This window comes from Phycodurus eques, chromosome 22 (assembly GCF_024500275.1).
Source record: "Phycodurus eques isolate BA_2022a chromosome 22, UOR_Pequ_1.1, whole genome shotgun sequence".
Taxonomy (NCBI): Eukaryota; Metazoa; Chordata; class Actinopteri; order Syngnathiformes; family Syngnathidae; genus Phycodurus; species Phycodurus eques.
In genome coordinates, this window is record NC_084546.1 from 3,829,817 (window position 1) to 3,854,763 (window position 24,947).

Below are 24,947 nucleotides of genomic sequence, written 5' to 3' on the forward strand. Positions count from 1 at the left end.
GCTCCAGTACTTCTGGGGCTTTCTCTATACCGCACTTGACTGTTGCTCAAATCAATTAGACTGCAGAATTCACGACATTGTTTCACGCCGGCTAATAAGCCTGAGTAATGGGAGTCTAATTACCTGCCAATGAGATCTAATTGGCAGTAATCAAAGCTGGTCTGAGCTTGAGGAAATGGGGCCACAACGTTGAGATTTTTGTACAACTTCGTCATATTTTTAGCAGTGTCATCTCCCCTGATAGTTATCACAGTTGCTCCCTCACACATACTGTACTATTAAGTGTTATAATCACTTCAAGGTCCCCTCAGGATCACTTCCCTCCACCTCACACCTTGTCTTTCTTTCCCAGAGCCATTGACAGCTCCCAGCTGCCCTGAAATTGCTGCAAGTGCTGCCTCTCTTCTGCTGTAGGCTGCACACACCCACTCACGTCTTACTCCATTATTTATTGATTGGCATATGGGTTGGGGGGGTGCAGAATAAGGGCGGGCACGGGGTCCGCATGCGGGGGCCCGGGCGGAATTTCCATAAAAGATATTTAAGACAGGTGGGTCTGCGCATCTCATCCAGCACGGCTGAAAGACATACTGAAGTGTCATAGGGCATGATGAAAGTACAACCTCGACCTCATGAAATATGGACATCATATAAGAGTGGAAATAAGGGAGGAGGGGTTAAGGGCTTTTGTGTGGGGTTTTAGGGGCAAGATTGTGTGAACGTGTTATAAATCTACCATATGCATCTGTGGATTTATTCGAGGTAGCCTCCAGTCAAAGGGCCACTCACATGTTCCCCAAATGGTAAAAGCCAAGTGACACTGCGCGTCATTAAATTCCGGCCCACTTCCTCAATATCTGCTGATTCAAAGGCAATGTCACTGACAAGAAGAGTGAGAGTGTTCTATAATAACCCAGTGAAAGGTCAGCGTTTGGTTTTTCAGTCTCTTGTCAGCATTTTTTTTTTTTTGCACTGCAGGAGAAAGCCAATGCTGGTCATATATTTTCATTTGCGTTCCGAATACCGACATACAATCCAGAGAGAGAGCTCCCACAGCTTTCCGCAAGGTCCTCCTCTCTAGTTACTCCATAAATGATCTATTGGCCATCATTTAGCAAGGCTGCGTGTTAATCATTCATCACAGCGAACCGTCCGGAGCGCAGGAGAGCGTTAGTCAACCGTTGTAAAGACGGAGAGCAGAGGGTTCCCGGTGGGACCCGCAGGAGGAAGAGAAGCGCCATGGATCGTACCGTGAACATTAATCATGCTAGCCCAGTTTCCCTTGCAAAGTGCAAACATGCGGGGCTGTCTCGGGAAATGGCGGGGGGGCTAAAGCAGGGCATGTGGTACCTTGCGTGAAAATGTGACGAATGGAGAGGAAACACAAGCTCCTGGTGTAACTTAGTGGCTGTCAAGACACTTTCGCTTCCCAAATATGGTCCTGCAGCTGAACAGCAGTAAATGAAAGCTGGTGACTTCCCACATGAAACAATGAGTACAAAGGACAGGGAATATCAGTGGTGACCTCTGAATTTGGTAACTGGGCCTTCAGTCAGGACTGAATCAACCTCTGAATACTGTCGCCATCATGTCGCAACCACAGACATCCACGGAGAAGTAATAACATGATATCACAGAGATATGAACAAGGTCTACTTTGTTATGTGATGTTATATGTTAAAAAAAAAAACAGTAACGATAGTTTAATTTATATCGGACTGTACTACTGATTCTGAAGGCCCTCGGCAGATTAGATGGACAAGGCAGCGCACAGAGGCTAAATCTAGGGTAGCTAAAAAAAAATTTAAAAAAATAAAAATAAAATCTACCAAATAAATAGAATAGACTGTTGGGAATAAATTAATACAATTTCATAGAATGAATATTAGAATGTAATCTAAATGTAGACGAGTGCTTCTGATCATGTTTAGGCTTGCAGAGAAGGCCTTACCCTGAGCAACATATGGTCAAGTCTGGGTCATTGCTTTTATCATACATTATCCGCATTATCTACCGCCATGCGCAGAGGTGACAGCTCTGTTTGCGTGCCACCACACAAGCACTATTCCAACATACGCACTGCCGACATTCTCCGGGGAAGCCAACTCAAACAAACAGTTGACCCGCACGTGTGCCGGTCTCCTCGCGTTTGTCTTCAAAATGTCTGGGTCATAAACAGCAACAGCTGCAGTCGCTTCTAATTAAATACCTGTGCATCTGTCTCGGGCCAAGTAAGTGCGGCGGGCCTTGTGCGTATTGTGCTTCGGGCATGCCGAACGTCACACAAACGTTCCTCGCCAAATCCTTCCCTCAAATTGCTCTGTCAACGTGCAATTAGTTTCAACTCTGCATGCACGCTTTTAATGTGGCGTCATAAAGGATATGGGCCACGATGGGTAGGATGAAAGTGGACCCCTTACTGTAATTATTACAGTCTATAAAACATAAGGAAATAAGGCTGCATGGACAACCAAAGAGGGGGCGGTGCGAAGGATGGATCACATTTGGAAGTATATAAAAGAAAGTCTTGAGTAGACGCTGTTGTGATGCTGACAAAGATGGTGAAAGAGCACTTTGTGGGTCATCAATGGGGGCCAATGTCCAATTTCATACCACATCAGTGCGGCGGGCTCCATTCAAGTCATCACCTTGCCTCGGGCAACTTCTGCCTCTAAATTGAGGTCAGATGTCAGCGCGTACGGGCGCCCCAAACGCTTGAGTCAATACATCGTACACGCGTGTACGCACAAAGCCGCGCGGGAAGGGTGGCGGTGGCGGACACACATCCTGAGCTCGTCACGCCTCGGGGCGATTCAGCGGTACTTGACCCTCTTCCATATTTACTGGTTGCTGCTGGCGTCAACAACGAGCCGTCTATCCTCCGAAATTTTGCACAGTAATATGCTTAGATCTCTTCTATGTCAAGGAGTCTACATGGAAACACAAGCAGCCTTGTCCACTCACCCAGAAGTCACATTTGGAGAGTTTCAATGGCATATTAAATAGCCATCACTGTAGCCCTCCCATGACTCCCACTTTTGTTTGACTGATTGAAACACGAGTCCAGATCCAGGACATCTTCACAACTTCCTCCAGTCCCTTAAACCCCAGTTCAGGTTAGTACTAGGCTTATGTAATAATTAGTTGAGGTTGCAAGTGTTTTCCTTGGCACCCCTCCAAGGCTTAAGTCAATCATTGTCTCCCCTGCATTGAGTTTAACCTGCGACCTTCAGGATGGAGCACTGAATAGGTCTAGATGACTCGCAGATCATCGGGCTGTTAAGAAAAGAGGCAGCCTCAGGACATTATTGACTAAGACTTATGAACGAAGGAAGAAATAAAAGTGCTATCAAACAGTAAATTTTGTATATTTCTCTGAGTATCTGCATCTTATTCAAGCTCTTCTGCATGTGTGTGGTCTTCTAGAAAGTCAATATGAGCTTGGACACATGATTGCTATTGGCAGGTATCTATCAATCAATACGCTCGATTGGAGTGTTACTTGGGAGGGTACTCAAAGAAACCAAGGCAATGCTTTGGTATTTAAGATTATTCCCTGAGAGAGTTTAATGGGCACTTATGAATGCTTTGAAAAGGTCCGAGACTATTTCAAACACACACCAGCTGCTATCCAGGGAGAGCCGCCCTCCCTTAAGATCCGGAGTCTCATGTAAGGGGAACAGGACATCATGAAATATGGTGGCTACTAGTTGTCCAGTTTGCTTTAGGGATGCTCTTTCCAAATCCTATTCCATCCTCAGCTCCATTGTGGGCTGTTGTGTATCCGAGACCAGTCAATATCTCCAACCCCTCTCCCAAGAGGTGAGCCCTCCTAAAACATGCATGAGCCTAGGAGCTGGGAATGCGCCATCAGAAACCTTCAGGGCTTTTCAAAGCTGGTGGAATATCTAAAAGCTAAGTGAAACCATCTTTCCAGGTTTTTTTTTCATCCCTTCTAATTCTCCTTTTCTGTTCCTTTTCTTTGCTCCTTCTCAGACAGATATACAACGTATCTCCTTGCATAAATCAGCCCTAAAGCCTCCACCCAATGGGCAGGGGTATCCTCACATCCCGCCTGATGACTGTCATAAATAAAATTCCTGCGCTGATTGTGCAAAGCTGAACTTTATCACCATGAATTACCCAGGGATGAAGCTCCGATCTCATCCTTCCTAAATTTAACGGATTTTTATTTTAATTGTACGATAATCCAGGGATGCCATTTGGAAAACGGCAGGATGAGGGAAATAAGAAGGACTGGGAAATTTCCTGCCTATGAATGTTTGATGAGGCCAAATAGCCCGTTGTGTGACCCAGCAGCTGAGAGCCAGGTGGGACTTTCAAGGGAAGGAAACTGAACTGGAGTGACAAGGAAGCACCTGACACGCAGCCAATTTTCTGGGTTGTCCTTAATAGAAATTTGCTGCAAAAGATTAATTTGTTGACCTCCTTAAGTGCAGTCAATCCTTTCCCCCCTTCCTCAGTGAATAAAGTTGAGGATCAATGCACTGTCATAGCTAATGTGCACTGAGGGGCAACCCTTCTGAGTGGAAACTGGGTCTCGGTATCAGAGCATGGCTGACACAAATCACTGTTTGACAGTAAAAGCGGAACAACGAATGGGAAGAGCGAGTGGATGAAGAGTGGGAGGACAGACAGAGTTGACGGAGGAGAGGACCCGTGCTTACTGCCACATTCATCATTAATGCGAGAGAATGCGGGAATTGGCGCAGACAGGACGACCGAGAGAAGGCAATGAAGACATGGAGAGGAGTTGTAGGAGTTGTCCTCCAAACTACTTCTACTTTGTTTTTGTTTCTGTCGTCATTCCTCTAATCACCTCGTCCTCCTCCTTCCATTATGAACAATGATGCTTAGCAACTATTACAGCCATCCATCCTTCGTTTTAAGTGCCTTTATGGTTACCAGATGCACTTATGGCGTTTTAGGCCCATTGATTGGCCCAAACAATACGGCATCTTGGGGAAAGTTTGGAGATGCTACATTAGCGCTCCCAGATGCTCTGAAAGCTTCGGGCGCTCGTTTACAGAGATGGGTGCTAGTTCATTACGTTAATGGGCGACAGCAGTTGGGCTTCAGTGGGATGCTTCCGGATTGTCTTTTCCTCAGGCATGCAGTCTTCTTGTGAAAGGACGTTTTGGTTCACCCAAAGCATACCCATCATTTTTGTGTTGACACATTTACATGCAAACTTTACAATGAAATCCAAAACATCCTATTTGTGTCGACACCGTCCTGCGCTTCGCCGCACAACAGATAAGCGCAGATTCCTTCCCTATCTTCCTGCTGGCTGCCGACGAGCTAATCTGCCATGACGGACTCGCAATCGGGCCGGAGCAGGTGACATGACTGAAAATGGACAATGGGACGCCGCTCGACCCACAGATAAGAGAATTAATATTGATTGTGCATGTATATCAGTCACATTGTGTCCTTGAGGAAACACATAACTGTGCTTTGGGCACGGCGATGGATGGTGGTTTCTTGCTTCAGCGTCAAAATAGTGGTCCCCAAACACCGGTCTGGAACGTTACCTGGCTGTGGGCCATTTGGTACTGGGCCGTTCGGAGAGACTGAAGAAAAATCTTCATCTTTTTAGAGGAGTTGGGGCACCTACCACCCTACCCGCGAGGTGATTACTTTCCCATTCGGGACACTCTCTCTCCCCCCAAACCCAACAACCCCCACCCCCCAGTTCATCAAAAAGTTATCTTCCTTCATGAGTTCGTCGCTGGCCTGTTTTCAAGTAGCGAATAAACCCGACACTATTCACAGATGAAAGCCCAATAAAAGCGCACGCGGGGGTACGTGTCGCCCAAATATAGATGCCAGCACGTGTGTTGCTAACAGGCAGCGTGCGTACTCAAGAACCGTGGGAGTGTTTTAAGAGCTCAAAGCACCTCTGTAACAGCACACCTTTTCAGCAGATCAGCAATCCCGCCGTGACTTCCATGCGCACTCTTTGGGATATTCCTGGCACACACTCAAAAACACACCCTCACACACACACATCCAGCAGCATATTATAAGGCTGCAATCATCCTCATTTCTTCCTGCCCTCACGCCTGCTCCACTTCTGGTACATACATGCTCTCTGACAACCTCTGCCTATTTTTCTTTCCCATCCTGGCTTTTCTCTGAAGCCCTGAGCAATTACCTAGCAGGACTCTGGAGAGAGAACGAGAGAGAAGAGAGGAATGCAGGGAGGGAGTAGCGTAAGTGTAAAGCTAGTTAAAGGATGGCAAGAATCATTAAAAAGACGACCTAAAAACATTTGTGTAATGGTGCTAAGGACGGGCATGTCATGGGTGTTGAGAGGATCCAGGACTGCCCTCAAACCTTTGGCACATAAAGTCAACCCGAACTTAAAACACTAATAATAATCATAACAAATCCGCAGTGTGCTATAAATGTGAATATATTCATTGAATGTGTGGAGAGTCCAGAGTTCGCCGCCTTCACTAAGCACTAAGGTTGAGCCATTTAAAAACACAATGGAGGATTACATTCTCATCTGCAAAACAGTGCAGCTTTAATGCAACCTTGACGCATGCTAGCGGGTCTGCAAGTTGGAGCACTACGAAATTTTGGACGACTCAGGCCTGTCAGGTTGGGTGGCGGCAGGATGGGATTGAGGAGTGGGGGTGGTCTAAGACCCCTCTCCAGTGTGGAGTGCTTGTGAATTGGTTTTGGCTTGGGGCTAAATCTCCTCACAGACACCTTCTTTTCCTGTCTTTTTTTCTTCTTTCACTGCATCGCATCCAATTCACACACATCTCAGCCAACTCCGTTGGCCGCGTGGCAGGTGTGGACGTGTGTCTCCCTCGCCGTGGCCGCCGAGTTGGTTTCTAAAACAATGGCGGACCCTCCTCCGATTGACTAAGCCTGCGCTCATTCTCCTTTCACTGTCACACACTGACAGCAAAAATACCGACATACCCGCCCACCAGCCTCACGCAGACACTTGCAATGTGTCTTCCCACTGCATTCAGCCGTCCTGATTAAACTTCTGCTGATTGGTAATTAAACACCGTGCTTTTGTGGCGGAATCCAGCTCGGCGCTGCGCTCACGATACGCCATGTCCGCTGGCACCGCGCCGCATCCTTCCCCCCCCCCCCCCCCCTTGCCTTTTGGGGGGCCGCAGGTGGCACAATTGGCAGTAATATGTTCTAATTGTTGGCAGCGCTGCCCGGGTGGCAACGTAGCAGGGAGCGGGAGCTTGGCAGGCGTACGAGCAGGAGGAGGAGGAGGAGGAGATGGTGATAGAACTCAGGAAAGGAGGTGCAGAAGGCAGCGCAGGATATGAATGGAGCTCTCGGCCAGAATGAACACGTCACCGGCGTATTCCGGAAGAGAGGTTGGCATGAAGCAAATGATGGGAAGGGAGAGAAGGCTGCTCCCGTCACGTCCAAATGTTTCCCTCGTTGTTGTTGTTGTTATTTTTCCCAGCACAGCGAGAGAGAGGCTCCCTGGGGTTGAGACTCGAGCAGAGAGAGAGAGTAAGCAGGACTGCCTAGCTCCAGATCACATGACCCCCACGTGAGGATTCCCTTTATTAGGTTAGTTGCTGTTGTTCCATCTCAACCTTCCTTTGGGACAATTCTATGCTTTGGGGGAACTTTCAGGACAAAAACGAGTGTCTGTCTACCTGTGTAGAAATGTTGGAATCTCTATGTAAGGCTTATTTCTACACTGCAACAAGTCCTACCCCATGACATCTGGATTTTGGCCTGTTTTACTGCCACTGCAAACTTGACTTGAAAAAGAAGTTGATGAAGATACTCCTGGATGAGTCTGATGTGGGGGAACTTCTATCCTCTGCTCAAACTTAAAGGGCTAACCAAATCCTCACTCCCTTTCACACATACACAGACGGAATACAGAGCACGACTCCTCCCCGCATGTGGCAGCTAGCAATATGTCAGTCTGAATGCGCAACGCACTAGTGGCACTCTTGCAAGGCAACCACACACATGATGATTTAAATTGCGATGCACATGTATATACGTGCGCGTGTGTGTTGTTATCGCGCCATATTGCAAGTTGCACACCCAATCGCTGTTATCTGTCAGGCTGCACACGACCGGTCATGTTGTGTGCACACACACATAATCTTATCGCTCCCACTATGCACAAGATGCTGGGTCATCTCCGTGCAGGTCGGGGGAAAAGTCCTCACCATGAGGTCGCCACGGCAACAGCAAAATGTGGGAGGGAGCCGGCATCTCAAGGTTACTTAATCCATTCATGTTTTAATAACGGCACACGCTTAGGAAAGCACCACCCCTTGTTGGTGTGATGAAAATAGTCGGCCCGATCTGATCTTTGAAAGGTGAAAACGAGGAAATGAATGACATATTGTCATTTGTTGAAAAAAGATGGCAAGGGGTGAGAGGACACACACGTGGGAATTGTTGGCAGGTAGCAAGGTTTGACTCACGGGAGTCAAACACTTTTGGATACGGAAAATGAGTTCGGAACTTGCCGAACAAGGCCAAAATCCCCCCCTGAAACGCTCCAAAATCCTGTATAGACTTTCCGGAAGACTCAAAGTCATGATTGCATTTATGCACCATCAGCACCTTTTCACTCCCCAACCTTGTGATGCTTTTCATGTCAAAAGTTCACTTTCCTGTCCGCGTGCACGTCAGGTGAAAGGTGACTCATTAGGCGTGATTTCCAACAACGACAGGACACTGAAGCAAGGCTTGTCGACACCCGGCAAGTGCATTCCCTAATAAATCTAATATAAAGAACAGTCTATATACGTTGAAGGGGATTTTAAGAGTGTGCCTCCTCAACTATCACAATATCTATGGACTCAATTAAACTAAAACTGGTGGTTGAGTACGCTGGCAAGACACAACTTTGTCCACTTTAAACTATTAAATGACTTTCTGGAAGTCTGTTTTAAGACAGATTACAAAGATTGCAACACAAATTGTTCACAAATCTTTGTGTGCCCTCAATTCCTTTGATAATTTGTCTAACTTGCATTTGAAATTCCAAAGTATTTCCCCTTATCAATGATAAATGAGGTCCGTGTGCTTATCATTAGTGTTATGTGTTACATTATTAATGACGGTACACTACGCCGGCTTTTAAGTGCAACCATGCCTCGAATGTACGCATCTTATCAGAATACAAGCTGCATTTACGTCGTACTTAAGATGTGTTTATTGGCATTAGTGCACGGTTTTTCACAATTATCGGACCGTCTATCGGCTCGGGTCACTTTAATAGACTTGATTTAATTTTCTCCCTGTCACAGCCGTGAATTAGGACAGTCAAAAGGAGGCAGCGAGAGGTAGTAATGTTGACGGATGCTGGATAAGGGGGAGTCTGCGTTGGAAGGCGAGAATAAAATGAGAGCTCACTGGGGAGAAGGAGGCGAGACGGAGGGAGGATAAAAGGCCAATATAACCTCCTACACATGATGAAGCGTCACGCCGTCGCTCTGCTGAGGGTTAGCCGGAAAGTATTAGCGCGGGCGGCTATGAGCGAACCTCGCAATAAAGACGCATTCTCATCCTCGGCCTCCATCATCTACGAGTGGGTGTTTACGGAAAAAAAAAAGGTGGCGCGCGTGATCAGGCAGGTCTGTGATTCATCATGGGACCCGCAAACATGACATAAACAACGGAAAGAGATTCCCTCTGGCTGGCAGAGGGGAATATGGCCTCATGTGCTCATGACGTGTTGCTCGTCATCATCGCAGCGAGAAGCTGAATTATTCAAGACAACAAAATAAGGGAACATCTTCACGCACGCTGAAGAATAAATGACCTCATAAATAATGAACAAGTGCATCATGAGAGGAATAATTTGTTTTGTTTGAATTCATAAACATCAGCACAAATGCAGAATTGATGAAAGAAAGATAAACTATTACAACGGTCACTGGCATAACTTTAATCTGAACCTGCAGTCCTGTGAAACAAGGAGGAGGCTCGGTTACGAACTGGGGCTGCTTTTCTACCACTGGCACTGTATGTCCTGAATCTGAACAATGAAATCTCATGACTACAAAGCCATCTATTCTTTATTATTTATACCGCTTGTCTTCATTTGGGTTGCAGGTAACCTGGAATTTATCCCAGCTGACTTTGGGCGAGAAGCTGGGGAGAGGAAATGTGCTGCTTAGTGTCAGAAAGCTTGGTCTGAATAGGACTAAAACTGCACAACACACTAAAATCCCAGATTAAGCCCCGACCTAAACCCTATTGAGCATCTGTGAAAGGAGCTGAAACATGTACATTCCAGGAAGGAAACACATCACAGTTCCCGCTGGTTTTTTTTTTGGATAATTTCCGATCCAAACGGACCGGGTTGTGTTTTTGGAGCGGCACTGCGTAGATTTGGAGAAAGTCTTGATCGATGGGCAAGACGAGTGTCAAATAGGAGGGATGGAAGTAGTGGGAGTACAGAGTGGAAATGAAAAGACAAAAGGCAATAAGGCGAACGCAAACACACACCGAGGATTGCCGAGACAGCCAAGTTACACGCGCGCACACAAACATAGACACAACATATGTCTCCACTAGTGCCAGTTGGGAGACATCTGGTGCCAAAACTCCACAGGTCAAAGTGAGTGACACGCTCCATGAAGCGTGGACGGGTCCGTTTGTGCATGTGTTTATTTGGGTGCCAAATAAAGTGAGGCGGTTGCTATGGTTACCGTACCCTTGCTCCCATTAGACGGGTTCCTGTAAATACACACGTTATCGAACAAACAAACTGAATTCAGAACTTATGTGTTATTATGGGAACGGTTTGCGGTGTTCAGAGTATTCAAGTGTTTTGTTTTTTTCCACGGGAAATTCTTTTTAAAACTGCAGTGTGACCCGAACACAGTTGGACCCAAAAGATCATGAAACACAACATGACTTGTTTTATGAATGTTATTGCCCGAAATTCCAATTCATTATGGTTGATAAATAATTTGGGGAAAAGAAAAAAAGGATGCTGTTGCTCGCTCGTTGTTTTTCTTTGCAACACGACGGCCAGACAGCAGAGATGAAACACGATATGAATGATTTACTGCAACATAGCTGCAATAATTGTTTGGCCATTAGCAACAGGCTCTGGTGAAACTAACTTAAAACACACAAAGGCGTAATCTGACCTACACGTTATGTGTATTGCAGCAATAATGAAAAGATAAAAAGATGATCTTGTGCAAGGGGTCCATTTTGGGGGGAGCTTTTTTTAACATTTAAAACATGAGGCCTTTTCAGCCGCGTACAGGCGGAACATGAACACCACATGTTTTGGAAAATTCATTTCGCATGCTGAGAAAATGTCGGCAAGATGTGATTGAACTGATCAGTTGTGCAATGCACACAGGGCCTTTAAAAAAAAAAAGAAAAAAAAAAGAATGTTTTTCATCAGTGTGTTGGGATGTTTTCTTATCTAATGGCCGCCCACGACCTCAGTGTCTTTTCAAGTGCGCAAATTTGTCTTGTCGTGGCGCCGCTGAGAGTTTAGCGACTGTTTTTGCAAAAAAACACAGATGATACGATTGTTATACTGCGAGCTTGTGCAGCGTTGCCTGCTCATTAGGCTGAAGAGAAAGATATACAGTATGCTGGCATGGCGCACCAATCAAACTGCGAGTGTGTGCAGAAGGCTCATTAGACGGCCTGCAAAGAGAACAAGAGCCAGGGGCTGCAATTACACACACAGACAGAGTAACACGCTGCCTACATGCCGCTTGAAAAGTGACACTTTTAAACTATACTTACCATTTTGATCAGCTCGAGTCTAAGAAAATAAAGTTCTTTGTTGTAAAGTGTGTGCTGTGACTACACACTGAAAGCCACAAAATCAGTTGTTGACAATTAGGTATGCACCAATACCAGTCAATACTGTATGTACTTGAACTTGTAAAAACGCATCTGATCCGTCATATACGTACCTCATAACTAAGACAAAATAACGAGAATTTTGTTCATGTTCAATATATGCCGGTGCATAAAAGTAGTGTTATATTTGAGTGATGTTCAATAAAAGTCTTTTAACAACATTTTATTGAAATTAAACAACTTTTCTGCAAAACTGCAAGACATAATGACATTTTCGAGTATCGGTAAACGTACTGAAGTCTAAGTACTCGGTCTGAAAAACGTGGTATCGGTGCACCCGTATTGATGAGTGGAACAAATAAAGCGCTCTCCGATGGAGACATGATGACCTTCGTGCACACAGACGCATGCATGCAAGCACACGCACGCGCGCGCACGCACGCACACGCACACACATGCATTGTGACCCATTCCTCACCACAACATCCACTTGGGAGTTTTAGAATATAATGGGAGTTCCCAAACAAAACAATATGCTTTGCTGTTTGCACAGCTCACTTTGCAGGCGGGCCAAGTGCGTTTCACTGCGGGACACACAAAGCAGAGAATTGCAACACACTCCATTGAACAGAAAGTCCCGGAATAATGAGGACCAAAGCAGGATTGTTGCACAACGCCAGCTGCAGAGCAGAACCGACTCCTTCTGTGATAATTGTGATTAATTGTTGCACAAATTCCACACAATATGAGGATGTACTGCACATACTGTGATTTTATTTTTTATTATTCCCAAAGCTATGCACGAATTTTCACAACAGAGGTAGTTTGCTTCAGTGTGGCCACACAGGGCGGCGTAGCTGGATGTGGGCGGGCGATGCAAAATATTAGGTCCACTCCAACGTGTTTTTCATTGGTGTGTGTGCGTGTTTGGACGCACCAAAACTACGCTTGAAGCTGAACTACTTAGTATTCCGTCAGCGATCGGGTGCCAGTCATTCCACTTTCGCTTTAATTCCTCATTAATTACGACGCCAACTAAGAGTTAGGCTACGACACAGCGAACATAAGGCGCTCTGTGTGTGCGTGTGCCACTTTTAAGGGGAGGAATGCGCCCGCAACCCAAGAGGGACCGAGCCAAAAGTCCCGTTCGCTCACGGCAGCAAGGGTCTAGACGGGGGGGACAAAGCCCCCTTTCCTCCACATGGCACCCGAGGGGGGCAGAGGCCTGGGGTGGGGGGTGGGGTCGAGGATGTTTGATGAAACTACAGTATCTTTCGCAAAGACAGAGTGAGGGGTGGCTGATGGGTGTCAGGGGTGTAATTAGAGCAGGATACACACGCGTCCCACACTCGGAGAGTCCCTGGAGAAAGGCAGGGTGGGGGGGTTGGGGCAGCGCAATCAGTAGGTAGGGAGCGGGTGAGTTTGTGTGCATAACGCAGGTGCCGGTGTACAGCTGCACTTGAACCTTTCACCTCCGACTCGATTCATCCTGACGCCACATTAAAGACGTTCGCCGCTTTGTGTGTTCAATAGCAGCTGCTGCAATGGTGTCACTTACTAAACAAGCAGGGTTCACCCAAGGTCAAATGTGAGCACTTTGAAGACATCGGGATTTTCCAGCATTTTAGAGTTGCACTAAACGCCATACAAACAACATCTTATTGAATGATTAAAAAAAAAAAAAAAAAAAGACAAACAAAATGTAATAGCTAAATGGAGCGGTAATTAAAAATGTATGCTTTTAATTATTTACAGGAAATTGTAAATACGAGCACTTTTTACACCTTGAGAAGATTGTTTAACTAAATAATTCAGATTAGTGCACCTGTAGGAATCTGTGCCGATTTTATCTTATGTCAACAACAAAAAGATTTAAAAAGCTGTTTTCATTGGGAAAGTAACGCTTTACCCTGTTATTTTTTCCATTAAAAATCAAGTTTAAAAGTGTTTTGCTGAACTCAGGCATCCTTGTGATTAATTCATGCACCGCAGGGAATAGAGCAAACATTTTGGATTAAATCTAAACATTTTGTTGCATTAGCAGCTCATTCCCTCATTATGCTGATTACTCGAGCACGAGTCACACTTCCGACTTAACACGCTCTGCCGATGCAAATGAGTTTGCTGTGGAAGACTGTATGTAAGAGATACGCCGGTCTGTAATAAGGAGTCTCTAGTGCATCCGGCCGGGCAGGAAGGGGGAGGGGTTTAGCAGAACAACAGCTGTCGGGATTACGCTTTTCATAAAAGCCGCGTGCCCTCCCCTCGCGGACCACCTGCGGAGCGCGACCGATTGGGCACCGCGACGCCGAGCCCAGTAACCCCGACTTCCCCCTGCCCGCGGGAGCCGACGCTAGGCACCTCGTACCCCCCGATGCCAGGACCCGGATGTTCCCGGCAGGCCCGCCGTGCCTCTGGGCCACGTGTGGCCGTTCTGCTTACGACACGCTCGCGCATATATTTACATCGCGCAAGTCGCCGGCCTCAGAAACAATCTCAGCTGATTTCATCTTCTGGCGATGTGATCAATTGTGTGTGTGTGAGCAGGCCTGCATGTACACGTGTGTGTCTGTCTGAAAAACCGAGGCGGGTAATTTATCATATAAGCTAGCTCATTTGGGTTTCTTCAGGAGGGGTGAAAGGAGCTGTAGGGAGGCTTTCATCTCTCAGACGGCAGTGGGGTGGCGAGGGAGTCAAGATGGAGTAAGTGCGAAAGAGGTGACGATGAGGAGGCCGACCATACAAAAAATAAAAAAAGAGGATGAGGTAAAGAATGAAAGAGATAATCCGAGAGGATGTTTACCTTGCTCGTGCTGACAGGGGACAAAATAGGTCGCTAAGGCGTGCTGCCTCCTGCAGGGCCACGGGATATTGAGCGCTGGAAGTTGGGCGAAGAAAAGCCACGAAGACGTACCAGACAAGCATGAAACATCAGCCCCTCTGTGTGTGTGTGTGTGTGTGTGTGTGTGTGTGTGTGTAGACCGGGTATTCATCTCATCTTCTTGGAAAGCTCAAGGAGGCTATTTGCAAGTCAAATGTGGCATATAATGACACTTGGAATCATCTGGATTTATTGGAAGCCACCGTGGAGAGGAGGGAAGCTTGATTTGAAAAGAAAATGCATACATTTTGTTCCAGCGACCAAATCAACATATTGCAGGATGTGCTTACCACTTTAAATGGTACTCTCAGCTAGGGTGCCAAAAAGTGGTTAAAACGTGGCTAAAACAAATAATCAAATAACAACTCATTTGATTTTAAAAAATGTCTGCCTTAAAGCTTGACGATGTTCAAGCAAGGTAGTGTTCCAAAGCTCTTGAAAAAGGTATGCGCGTTTGTTATGGTCTGCATGCATCATGCTAATTGGGAATAAACACGAGGTGCTGTTTGCAGGGAGTTAAATCAACCACTCATCAAGTCGCCACAAAAAGGAGGCTGCTGGGCACACTTCCCACAGAAATATCTTTAATGACTTTAAACGAGGATTCCGCGGGGATAATTGTCAGCCGTCTCAGTGTCGAGTCGCCATCGCGCACATCGAAATCCGTTAGCTGACGGCCTGTGGCGCTCTGTGCGGAGATGCCAATTAACAAAACGCAAAAAAAAAAAAAATCAACAGCAGCATCCTGATGAGGTGGTGCTTTGATACGTTTATATTCATCAGGTTATCTCCTGGTATAATTTGATGTATCGCCCAATCATTATTTGCATAACACTTTCTATTTATGGCTTGTTGCACGCGGCCAAGCATTAAAAGGGTGGGAAGAAAACAGCTGCTGGAAGTGAAAGACTGACCTGCAGAGAGGCAAGCGGCGAGATAGCGGCTGAAGGGAAGACGCGGGGCCTTGTTGTTGATCTCATTAAGATTAATGCACTCCGACAGGAAAGTAAAGCACAGGGAAAGAGACAAAACACAAGCAGGGAGGTGTAGTTTTAAGAGGATCAATAGCCGGGGCATCGGCGCGGAGTCAGCGGCCGTGTCCATGGTGACTTGCCTCCCTCTCTGTTCCCTCGTCGATGGGATGACTCACATCCATTTCACACTCAATCGTGTATCATACCCTCAGTAGAAATCAAGCAAAACGCCTTTGGTCCAGGGGACAAACCTCGTACACCCAAAGAGTCTGGTCACGGTCACCTCAGATAAATGTCCAGTAGTTGTCCCATGTGGGCGTAATTCTAGAAGATGGATGGCCTCATTGGTTGCCAAAATGTATCAACTGCGTAGATGCTCATCAAACATTGTACTCCTGCTGCCTCATTCTCACTAACCCACCATGTGCCATTAATCTCGTCTCATAAAACTGCACGGTCACCAGCATAGCACAAATTGGCCTGAAGCCTCACTTCCCTTCAGGCACCCCAAGATTTTCGCCAACGACTGTCTGACCATTCAAAACACAACATGTCCAGGAGACAAGATTAATGACCAAAGAGTCACTGTAGCACTATAGCAGCTCTGCCAGGGATCAAATTGCACATTACCGAATTCTAAGTACAGTAAAATGATCTGTTATAAAGGCACCTATGGAGAGTTTGTTGACCCTGACTAAAACTGGAAAAAAAAGCAGCTGGTCAAAGATGCGAGGCAACACACAAGTCCCTTTGCCTTCATCGCCCATAGCAGTCCCTTCAGTTTCAGTGCCACCGCTGCCAGTAACCCGTCCCCGAAACAAAGCCCCCCGAAATATCACTGCCAACACATGGCACATGCATTTACACAACAGTGCGCGTGTGTATGTGTGCGTGATAGAGCTCAGCATGAATAATTGAACACAGAGATGGGAGAAGGGAAGGGAAGAGGATGAGAAGAGAGGGAGGGAGGGAGGGAGGGACGCCAACTGTCAGCCTCTGCTCACTTTGGGAAGAAGGCGAGCCAAAAGGTATGGAAAAAAAAAAAGCAATAAAAGATGATGCTAAAAATGAATCAAATTAAACAAGTAGTGACAGCTGCGAGGACTTGTGCATCAGCAATAATTGCCGGGATTGAGGGTCAAGAGTCGAAGTAGACGGCTGAGGTCAGAAGCATTTAAAAAGCAGCACAATGGATGGACACAATGCCACCTGGGCTGCATAAACAGACGCTCAACATAATTGATCCCAACACAAAGGCACATGAATAATGTTGTTAAAGAACACAAGAGTCGCTGCACTTGCTCGTGCCTTTTCAATATTTTCCATTCAGGATCAATTTGTTACGGCTCAACCAACGGATGACTGCATTTGGCTGCATCGGAGGAATACGTGCACGACAACAAAGGCAAGGAGAAGGTTTCGGGAAACTTAATTACACGAAAAGAGAAGAACATTTGACTCAGTTTGTCTCTTCGAGCTTGTTTGTTTCGATGGTCGACCTCCCTAAGAGGCTTGCAGCCCAAAAGCCTTCCCCCACGGCGGCTTTTGCGGCGTCTAAAAGCGATGTAATCGGGTCCGGCCAATACATTTGTAAGGAGTTTAGGGAGGGAGACAAACTGATTTGTGGATTCCAATTGGATTGAGGCCTGTTTGACCATATCTGATGGTTGTAATCTGAGCCGGGTCTTTACGGAGTTTTTAGTGGCATAATGCGATGCTGAGGATATACAGCGAGTGTTCGTGAAGCTCATTAGTTCCTTTTTTAGTTCTCATCAATGTGCACTTATCTCATACATTAGCTTCTCTCTTTTTTCTACACGGTAATCCTCCATCCAGCCACTCCAGACAAATGACACGTTCCAGATTACATCCCAATTAAAGGCGCTGTCGGTGCTCTGTTTGCGGACGTCTCATCGCGGACAGCAGACCCCCTCTGTTAAATCCCTATTAATGATCCTATTTACACTTGTTGCAGATTGATCAAAGTTTAGCCATCGTGTGGTCTGGGCCTTTTCATCTCAGCTGGTTTGGCGAGGGTGGGGGGGCGTTGTTGGCGGGAGGATGCTAACTGGCACTGGCACAAATTGGGGTAAAGAATCATGGCTGCTGGTGTTGAAGGTTTCTGGTGGAACAGGTTCAGCAAGACGATGCAAAATAAGACGCAACACAAAAGTGTTTTGAAGCTTTTGAAGTCTGTCAAATGTAAAACTTGTTTTGCCAATCAGAAGCCTGAAGAAATTAATTTCATGGAATTTCATGGAAAACAGGATCCATACTGATCAGAGTCAAATATTTGTAAAACATACCGATATATACACCCTTGGCCTTTCATGAACTAAAACAGAAAAAAAGAATCATGTACAAACAATGTATTTATTCAAATAATAAAGCATACTTGCTCAGTCTTGCATGCATTTCGCCCACTAGTCTCCAATTACCCTCTCAAACGCGTCCATCCTCACTCTGCCCCCTCGGGGACTTTTTGCCTTACTTCATTTTGGGAAACAAACTTTGAAGTCGCTGTCCCGTAAAATGATATTGCTCTCATTTGTTTGGAGGTTTTTTTTTTTGTAGCCAGAAGCAGCAGAGGGAGCGAGAGAGAGGCGAGAAGAGATGGATGACATGAGTGAGTACAGACAAAACACAAGCCAATGGAGGATTGCGAGTGATGAGAAACAGTAAAGATGAAAGGATGGAGCATAAGCGAGGAGGAGGGTAAGGTCATTTCAGGTGTTTTATGGACACTCTCCTCTACTCAGCCCATTGGACCATTCATCACCTGGACAGATACCATAATAACACACACATATGCACTTACATACACACTTCCATTGTCTTTATGGGAGCTCATTTTGTGTAAAAGCTTTACTAGACGTGAATCAAGTAAAACCCTGCGTGAAAACCAACAAACACGGCCATAGTTGGATGATACAATCCACACTTTGATTGATGGCTTACAGAAACTCATTTCTACTTTCCAATCCATGAAAAAAAAAAAAAAAAATGGTCTTAAGTCTTAATCTTGTGTACAGAAGAATCATTGACCTCCACGAAAATTATTGTATTTCCACAAAACTGCTTCTATTTTTGAAGTCAATCGTTTTTCTTTTAAACCGTCATTGTAAAACCAACAGATGCCCATGAAACCCTCCAAGTCACGCAATTAATCTGATTCATAATTCAAGAAAATAGGCCTCTCTTGCCCTGGCGAGGACATGACAAACTTTTCATACCATCATGCCCATTCACACTTTTGCCTGGTCATTGGCATCAATCGTCTGCCTTGCGTATCCAAACGATGTGCAGCTTGGCCACTCGAGTGACGTGCTTCTTTACGAGATTCCTGTCAAGTGTGACAGATCAGATTCAACTAGATACTTTTAACGGAGGGCATCGGGAAGGTCGGAGAGTCACCTTTGAAGGAGCCGAGAATGAGGGAAGCGATCGATCGCAGGCGTAGAGGACGATTGTTTGTTTGTGCACGCATCCCATTGTGTGAACATCGAGAGCTACTGCACAGTGGAAGCTAGGTCGTTGTCGTATAAATAGCCAGCTCTCAACCGGCACTTCACCTTGACCTCCGTACGTGCTGGAATAAAAACATATTTGACTCTTTCTGAGCGCTGAATGCAGATCCTTTGATTGCGAATAATCTACTGTTGGGCGATAGATTTAAAAAAAAAAAAAAAAAAAAAAAAAAAAGTGTTTTCTATCGTCTATTGAGATTGTGAGTTTGTATGTAATCTGCTAGACTCTGGACAAAATGATAGCTGCTTTATTTTGTTCTCTTTGGAAGTTACAGGACGTCCTTGTAGATATGAGAATGAAAAGAGCCACAATTTTTGCCATGTCACATTTTATCTATGCCAAACTGACCTTGCTGCAAACTACTGGCAAATACTATGACTTCATTTCGCGAAGTTGCAGCTGTTATTGACAGCCCTTCAGTGGGACTGGAAATCGTGCACAACATGACAGCGCAAATCGTAAAAACAGAAGGCCAGATTGTCAGCGCTAAACTTCCCTGTTGAGCAAGCCCGAATCCCATAATAGTAGATATTAGTTGCCTAGCAATGCAGCCTAGCAACAGCAGAGGGTCGAGATATGCTATCGCAGAGGAAGAAACCAGAGAGGAGAAATGCCTCCACTCTCACCAACGGAGGTTTTTATTAAGTGAGGGAGGGGAAAAACTGCTGTGAAATGGATCTTATGTGATGTAGACAGAGTTTTTATTACTGTTTGCTAACAAAATAAGACACCAGTGTTCCGTTTGGGATCAGGTTTTTGGGATTAGTTTCTTGCCAAGCTTCTGTCAGAGATGTGTTGACTTTCACAGTAAACACGATGAAAAGAGTGTTCATAACACAGTGTATGTAAACTGACGCTATGTAGTGTGTATGGTGTACTATAAAGGTGGCCGACAATGCATTTTTGTACCTTTAAATCGCCTCAGGGTCTAGACTCTTGGATCACAGTGACAACAATCTGCTTTAAATGTAGCATTTGTTTGCATTTTCTAGCTGTAATTGTAACGATGGCCTAAAGCACAGCTCCTCCATTAGCTCCCGAACAGTTCGGCACATTCTGGCCTGGTGACAATATGTCCCTTTTCTCCCTGGAATGATAAGTAATTTCACTCTTCATCCATAAATCAATTATGTATAATCCCCCGATACAGAAAATTAGAGGCCATTTAACATGAAGAAGCTTCGGTGGGCGGCCGTCAGGGTGCAAGCATATTGATGGAAACATGTCTCATTTCTCAATCTTCCTCTTCCAGAAAGAAAGAAGAAGGTAACGTATCTAAACTGCAGGATTATACTAAAGCTTCAAACCAAACGAGCAGTGCTACAATAGAGATAGAGAGCTCTAGGGGGGGGTCTGGCATATTTGTGGCACTCCTTGGAGACAAATGAAGTAGACACATAATCGTTTCTGAACAGATGAGAGTAGAGCCTCGCTTCCTCTTGCTCATTTGTTCACGTTCCACATCACCCTGCCTCATTTCCCCCAAAACCAGCATCCCTCCACCCCACAAATACTACAGTGCACCCCAATTCCTACCACAAGCTTACTATTCGAACACTGGTAGACATGTTGGCCCTATATACAAATCACAAACGAATGGCTTATCCAGCAGCTGCAAGCCAACCCGCTGATCTCAGACAAGGTATTAAGAAAAGAGCTTGAAGTCCATATGAGGTCGCAGGGAGAGACTTTTCCAATTAAAGAGCGTGACAAACAGATCAGTCAACGCAAAGAATTCTGAAAGAGGGAAAAACAAGCTCGAGCCGGAGTCCCGTGTTTCGCTGTCAAGCTGAGATGGAGGTGAAGCCGAAGCTTCTATTTCAGAGCGCTGTCTACGCTGCCGTGTCTTTGGCCGCCAAGTCTGCAGCCCACGTTGTGGTAGCCGCGGTGCCTGCCAACGCGTTTTACCACACGCCCTTGCATTTGTAGTGTGTTCAGACGCCAGGGAATCCCAGTCAAAACTAAAGTGTACGCTATTGTTGTTCAACACCAGGTACTTGTGAGACTGAATTGAACCGAGACAGCATTCTTCCAATGCACATGATACAGTACTTCTATTGAATCTCATTAGAAGTGCTGCTGTAATGCAGCTACAAGCTGTGGACACGACCATGGGCAAGGGCCAGGTCATAGTCAAGGTAGCAGAAGGGTGAAGAGGACAGTGGTTTGGTCTGCCAGTTATCGCTGAGCATAAACAGTGTCAGTCCACCCAAGAGATGGCAAACCAGATGGAATGTCTGCAGTCACGTTCCCGCCTGGCTTCCGCCCCAGTTTTGTTAGCCAAACACAGAGGAAACCATGCAAAAGTGCTATTTTCCCCTGGTAGGTTTTAATAGCTTCCATATCGGAAGGCAAACTATTTTTCTAAATGATGCCACTAAGCTAAACTTTCATGAAAGGGTGGAATTTGATTACACGTGAGAGCAAAAATTAGGCCTCCATCTCTAGAGGGAAGAGACAAGATGTTGTGTTGAGATTTTGTCAACACAGAAAGCAGACTGAGGAGGGTAAAGGGGATTGGTGTGGAGGGAAGGCATGTGGGGGGGATTGCACATCAGAGTATCCTTGGAAGTCCAATTTCCCAGGGTGCCCGTGTGTCAAGAATCAAGGACGTGAAGAAGAGGGATTAAAAATGTCAACGTTGCTCACTTTTTAGTGGATTGAGGCAGGGACGTGTGATGGAGAAAACACTCCAAGACACAGATAAATGCCTTGCTCCGTTTATTGGGTGCAATGGTGCTGGAAAACCAAACTCAACCAAGGTGAAAAAAAACAGTCTCTATTCATCACCTGTGTCTTTGTTACAGAGCCTCAGAGTAGGACTGGCGGATGTTTACGCTCGCATTAGCTCAGTCAAGGAATCTGAATTGCAACATCACCTCCCTCGCACCACGCAGCGTGTTTGTGTATGTGTTACTACGAGATTATGTGTAAGTGACGCAGTGCAATAAGAACGGATAAATAAAGCAAAGCAAACATATAAAGAGGTTCTGGGAGATGTTGCAGGTACACAACGTTATTACTTTACGCCTTCCGCTTTTCTGCCATCCTGACTGTCGTGAATAGCGACACATGCATGCAATCTATGGTTAGTGAGTGTGGATTAATTGATCGTTAATATGTTGGAGATAATGGTGAATTTGAGCAATCTAAGTTTCATATCAATTGCGTTTATAGCCTTAAACTGTTGTCCAACCCATCGTACCTGCCTTTGACTGCAGGGAGAGAAGGAATGACCCAGTTGCGAGGCTGCAAAGTGAGAGGAAGGAAGATGGGAGCAGTGGAGGATGGAAAAAAGAAAGGTGAGCGAGGGCACCGGTCGCCCCAAGAGACCTGCTGCGAGCAATGATTGGTCGGCGCGACGGAGGGAGTTGGGTCGGGGGAGGGGGGCTCACCTGCAGTGGTGTGTCCTCTATATAGCTGCACACACAGTGCCTGTGAGTAATGCACTGACACCAATTTAAAAGGCAGAAAAATGGATCAAGCACAACGTCAATTGTTGCCTTCGCTTGGGAGCTTCCGGTTATTTTTCATCAGAAGGTTTTTGCTAAATTAAAAAGAGTAGTGCAAGGGCCGAATGGGACTATTAAAGAAAATGATGCTTGATTGCTACTAATATGGACAAAAGTAATGGCTCACCTGTTAGTACCCAATAAAACAACGCTGCTCCCTATTTAGTCCTCCCACAAAGTTGGTACGTGCTTTTCTTGACTTCATGCCTAAACTCCGCTATGCCAGGCACCGACGGAAAATTACAGCAAAGGCCCAGGAAGGTTATGGCTAGCCAGCCATTCATTTCGGTGGCCAACGCAAAGAACCCGTGTGATTAGCTGCCAGACCTTCTATTGATTTCTTCCACCGGCGGAGCACAAACTAACTGTCCCTGTGCAATTATTCAGCACTCCTACGCCATAGTCATCATACAAAAACCATAAATTGTTAATTTTCTTGAGGTGCTGCTACCGTAAACATTTTATATAGCATTTAATCAACAACAAAAAGGAAATGACCTTTGGGTATAGTTAATTAAATACGTGTCACATGAGGCTTGTTCATGCCTTTGCTGTAGCCACTATAGAAGCAAACTGTTTGAACACAGATCCCAAAACACGTATGGAACACTGTAGTGATGTGCGGATCGATACTGAAATACCGATATCTCAGATACCAGATCTTTATGAAATATCAAAATACTTTTGATCCCTACTTAATGAAATATCAATCCTTTTGATACTTGACTCATTCGAGCAGTAATGTAAACCATATTATTAACAGGACCACAGTGGAAATTAGTTGTTATGTTGTCTGAATGATACGTGGTTGGTGGGAGCTACCTTTTCTTCAGCTAAGGTACGTGCTCAATCAGTCTGAGTTCGTACTACGGCGTCATGGGAGAACGTTAACAGAGTCCTGTGTGGAGCTATTTCAGCTCCAAACAGCCTCGATGCACTTTGTGATGTGTGATGGTGTCGAGGTAACACAACAAAAGCACAAGCTCAGCACAAGTATGGAAATCGGATCAGTATCACTGAAGGCACGGGTGGAGGAGACCTGGTAGGCCCACCTTGGCCTACAGTGACAGATACAGGTAGGATACTGGATTTAAAGCATCAGAGCTCCTGGCAGCAAAGGAAGATTGGAAACTGTGGTGATCCATCACGGTTCGAGGAAAACACTTGACGCAGTAGTAGTTGTGTTCAGATACCAGCTGGTAAGTATCAAATCGGAAAGGAAATGGGTGAAGTCAACATCACTATTATGGAAGTGTTGCCGTGCAGAAAACATGCACAGAAGTTCAGTGTCGAGATGCTCTGTCATGGCCCTGTGTTTCAAGTTGTTTTTCTTTGTGTTGCAGGGTCTGGGTGAGCGAAGGTGGGCGTGGACATCGGTGACGCACCTGTCATGCATTGTAATCATCAGCCTTTTTAGGGGGCACCGTGACAGTGTGTGGGCATCGGAATATTCACTCGTTTTTGCCCCGTGTTTGCCGCCGTTCTGACCGCTGTCCAAATTTAGGCAATACGATGTATGTCTCGTATGTCTCGCCATCACATGCTCTGCCCTTTAATTAAAATTGTTCGGACCTCTTACCTGGAGTCTATTTTTTGGGATCTGCCCTTACGGCATTGCCGCTCGCGACATACTCGGCGATCCGGCAGCCGACGTGTGCAGGCGAGAGAAAGTTGTGCATAATTCTCTCTCCGTTTGCTGCCTTGAAAATAACAGGCTATGGCTGAGGGCTGTTAATAGCGTGGCTAATTAACTGGCTGATGAGACGCAGGGCTTTTCAAGTGGGCTTAATAGGGGAGATGGAGGGTAAGAACTCAAACAAGCTCTTTGAGGGTGTCACAAACGCGGATTCGAGCATTGTGTCGCTCCTCGCTGTGTGATTAGATGACTTCCAGGATAGGGAGGGAGGAGAGATCCGAACATGTATTCAACGCGTTGAATCTGCCGCCATGATGTGCTTAGAAATTCATGCAAAATATTAACAAATGAGCTACTTGGATGTTTTGATAAAAGATCCGACACACTGTTGCGTGCCAGCCTTTGAGTTGCCATTAGAGACGCTGTGATGTTCCTCTACAGAGAGTAGCATGTATGTTGAGGCAATGATAGAAAAAAAAAAAAGCTCAAGGATGTCATGTAGTTTGAGTACAAAAGGCAGCCAATGGCAATATTGTAAGATGACATGTCGGATCAAAGAGTTGGTGACGTGTCAGACCTCGCCTCGTCCT

General features: G+C 45.7%; 1 protein-coding gene across 2 annotated transcripts in view; it reads right to left on the reverse strand.

Annotated features, from left to right (window-relative positions):
- The window catches only part of plxna4 (plexin A4), a 126,451-nt gene that overhangs the window by 66,380 nt on the left and 35,124 nt on the right, over positions 1–24,947 (reverse strand). The window lies entirely within an intron of this gene.